Source organism: Dama dama, chromosome 10 (genome assembly GCF_033118175.1).
Source record: "Dama dama isolate Ldn47 chromosome 10, ASM3311817v1, whole genome shotgun sequence".
Lineage (NCBI taxonomy): Eukaryota > Metazoa > Chordata > Mammalia > Artiodactyla > Cervidae > Dama > Dama dama.
The window spans coordinates 4,072,302-4,076,792 of record NC_083690.1 but is presented as its reverse complement, the minus strand read 5'-3'; positions in this window follow the sequence as shown (position 1 = coordinate 4,076,792).

The window sequence follows — 4,491 nt, the reverse complement described above, 5'->3', positions numbered from 1 at the left end:
TGAGCCAGCCTCTAGGAGCGCACTCGCGGGTTCCTCCCGAGCATGCGCAGCAGGGCCGCACGGGCTCCATTCTTCGGACAAACTCCGCTTCTCCGGGTCTTCAGTGCGCGGCGGCTGGCGGCCTGGCCAATCGGCGCGGGCAGGCGGGGCCAGGGTTCGCGAAAGAGGCGGGGCAAGCCCAGGATTGGGCGGCGGCGTCCGCTGACCGAGAATCACTCAGACCTGAGACTTGGACTGGAGGTCCAGTGTGGTGACGCTCAGAGAGAGCTGGGGGGACTTGAGACTTCCGAACCGCCCCAGGATTTGATTCTGCGCTAATTGAGCGGAAGCGATCATTGAAGTGCATTCTTAGGCCCGTCACTTTCCTTAGGCTGCGGAAGGAGATTTCTTCTGCACGTCACTGAGAGGTAAAATGACCTACCTCAAAGTTGGGCCAATTTGGTTCAAACTAAATGATTATAATAACAGGTTATAACTGAGTAAAACAAGAACCCATGACCAATAGTGATGTAGATAAGTAAACGGAGAGATGAGAAGTCTCTTACAGTAGGACGTCGACTAATAAATGAAGAAGGAATGAAACAGAAAATCACCATTTGGCGACCATCGTTAAGTAATAGGATGGACTTCCCCGGTGGCTCAGACGATAAAGCGTCTGCCTACACTGCGGGAGACCTGGGTTCAATCCCTGGGTTGGGAAGATCTCCTGGATAAGGAAATGGCAACCCACTCCAGTATTCCTGCCTGGAGAATCCCATGGACGGAGGAACCTGGTAGGCTACAGTCCATGGGGTCGCAAAGAGTCGGACACGACTGAGCAACTTCACGACGACGACATTAAGTAATAACTGATTTGGACAAAAACAAATGGCCTCTAAGACCGGAGGGTGAAAGTTTAACAAGGAACTAGTATTTGCATATTCCCAAATTACATATTTCTCCACAAGATACTAATTAATTGCAAGAGGGAAAATATTTATTTTACAGTAGAGAAACGGTCCTCAAAGTCTCTGGGGTTTCTGGAAGTCCTCATGGGATATTCCAAATGTTATATGCCGTGTAACAGGTTGAATGCTGAAGCACATATGAGATCGTGTAGTGCTCCATTTACCTACATTAAAGAGATTTACGCCCCCTCCCGCAAAAAAGTAAAACGCCATTTTTATAAAATTTGTTTTGGAAAATACAATGATTTTCATAAAAATGTTATGCTAACACATAAAGGTTTTATTGTATCTTTTTTGGTAATAGATTTATTGGATATAATTCACTTAGCATACAATTCACCCAATTAACATGTACAATTGAAACGGTTTTAGTATATTCACAGAGATGCGGATGTCACCACAATCAGTTTTAGAACAATTTCATCACTCCAAAAGAAACACACCTCAGTCCCCTATCCTCCCAACCTAAGCAACTATTAATCTACTTTCTGTCTCTATAGATAGGCATATTCTGGACATTTCACTTAAATGGGATCATACAACCTTTGGTCTTTAGTGTCTGGCTTCTTTCACTTAGCATAGTGTTTTCAAAGTCCATCCATGTTGTAGCATGCCAGCAGTACTTCATTCTTTTTATCATCAAATAATATTGCACTGTATAGACATACCTCAATTTGTTTACCCATTCATCTGTTGAATAACGTTGGGTTGTTTCCACTTTTGGGCTACTATGAATAGTGCTGCTGTGAACATTCATGTGCAAATTTGTGTGGACAGATGTTTTCAATTATTTTTCCACCTAGGAGTAGACTTGCTGGGTCAATGTTTCAGGAATTGAGAAGGAATTGCTAAATTGTTTTAGCATTTCAGGAATTGCTAAATTGTTTTCCCCAGGGTCTGCTCCATTTTACATTCCTACCAGCAATGTGTGAGGATTCCAATTTCTGCACATCCTGGTCAACACGTGTTAATATCTGTCTTTCTGATTAGCATGGCATGTCATTGTGAAGTGAAGTGGCACTTCATTGTGGTTTTGATTTGCATTTCCCTGATGGCTGATGATGTTGATCCTCTTCTCAAGTACTTATTTGTGATTTGCATATTTTCTTTGGAGAATGTCTATTTAGAGCCTTTACCCATTTCAAAGTTGAGTTGTCATTTTATTATTAAGCCCAAAAATTCTTTATATATCCTAGGTATATGTCCATTGTCAGAGATATGATTTGCAAAAAGTTTCCCCCATTCTGTGGATTGTCTTTTCATTTTATTGCCCCCAGTTAAACAGGGTCCTCTGAAGCACAGAAGCTCTTAATTTTGATGATGTCCAGTTTATCTCTTTTTTTTTTTTTCTTTTCTGATTGTGCTTTTGATGTCACATCTAAGAAATCATTGCCTAGTCCAAGTTCACAAAGATTTACCCCTACATATTCTAAAAAGTTTGGTAGTTTACTTCTTAACATTTGAGACTTAAACCCATTTTGAGTTATTCTTTGTGTATGGGCAAAGTACGGGGCTTCCTAGGTGGCTCAGTGGTGAAGAATCCGCCTGCCAGTGCAGGAGACTCAGGTTCGATCCCGGGGTCGGGAAGATTCCCTGGAGAAGGAAATGGCAACCCACTCCAGTATTCTTGCCTGGAAAATCCCAGACAGAGGAGCCTGGCAGACTATAGTCCATGGGATTGCAAAGAGTTGCACATGACTTAATGACTAAGTATGCACAGGCAAAGTAGGGCTGTGATTTCATTTTTTTTTTTTTTTTGATGTCATTGTTTTTATTTGATTTTTTTTTTTTTTTTTGCATATGAACATCCTAGTTGTTGAACATCCTAGTTGTTAAATATGAACATCCGTTTGTTGAAAAGACTGTTCTTTTCTCCCTGTAATTCTTTTGGCTCCACTGTTGAAAAACAATTAACTGTAAATATGAGGATTTATTTCTGGACTCTCAATTCTATTCATGGTCTGTGTCTATCTTGTGCCAACACCACCCTGACACAATTACTGTTGCTTTGTGGTAAGTTTTGAAATCAGAGAGTGAATTCCCCAACTTCATTCCATCTCAGGATGGCTTTCGACCCCTTAAGTTTACAGTTGTCATCTTTCTTGTCAGTCTTTTCGAAAATAGATCTCTATTTTAAACTTTACATCATTGCAAACACACTCCATGGCAATTATTTTCAAGTGTTCTTGCTTTTTCCACCTACCTGTATATTATAACGCTCCCCAATATTATAAGCCTATTTACATATGATTGGCTACCTGATTTAGTTATTTTCCTATTGGACACTCATTTCTAAATTTTGCTATTGCTGCTGTGACTGCTTCATTCCTAAGTTTCGGGGTACCTCGGTGAAAAGTATATGGGGATGCTTTGTACACTTCTTGCAATTTTTCTGCATGAAATCATGTCAAAATAAAACGTCAAACGAAAAAATAATCTAAAAAAAAAAAAAAAGAAATAGAAAAGAAAAATCTATCCCTTTGGCATTTAGTGAGAGGAAAGCATCTTTTTCAGAACTGATCCAGCCGCTGCCCAGCTATCCGATGCTCGTCCATGAGTCCGGCCATCGCCCATAGGTCCAGCCCCCACTCACAGCGCACAGTCACTGCCCGCTAATTCTCTGACCGCCCTGTGCGGTGGGGACCGGGATTGCTCTGGTGCGGGGAGCTGTGGGGCCTGGGAGTGCTCTCCTGGACACTTGGCGGGTGGCGATCCGAGTGGTCCAGCATCCTCCGAGCCGGCCCTGCCTCTCACCCGCCCCAGGTGCAACGACGCCCCTGCTCCCCTCCCGCACCGCGCCTGCGCCCTCTGCCCGCCGCGACACTTCCCAGCCCTCCGCCCGCCCCACCCGGCTCCGCCTTCGTCCGGCCGGAGCCCCCAGACTTCTGGCCGCGCGTCCTCAAGTGGACAGAAAGAAGACACTGCTCCTCTAGAAAATGCAGCTCCCCTGACGCCCCTCCCCTCCCCTTCCCTCCGCGCCTCGCCGCGTCCCCGCGCTCTGGGCAGGTGCGGGTCCAGGTCGCGCGGGGCCCGCCTGCCCACATTCTCCGCACCTTCGGTCGAATCCCCTCCTTCCTGCGTACTCCGTCCTACGCCTCCCTTTCGGGCCTAAGCTCCGCCTGACCTCCGGCTCGGCGTTCCAGGTCCCCGCATCTCCGCCCCTTGCCGGGGCTTCGCGTCCCGCACCCCTGCCTGTCCGCCCTGAGCGCCTCGCGGGCGGAAATCAACAAAAACCGCCGCCCCGGCGTACTTGAGCCTAAGTTAAGGAGCAGGAGGGTGGGGGGAGAAGTCATAGATCTTAATAAACAGTGGGTCACGTGGTGTCTTGGAAGCGGTACCTGCTGGGGGAAATCAGACACGGAGGAGGAGGGTCTGCGATTGGGTCGGAGGGTCTGTTGGAGAAGGACTGGGAGCACGGATCTCGGATAGCGGGCCATCTGCCGGATCGCCACCGAGGAATCCTCCCTGGCCCCAGCAGAAGTCACTTTGGAGCCGATGCCCCGGCCGCAAAGGGCCTGGGTGGGCGTCCCAGGTCCGCTGGGCC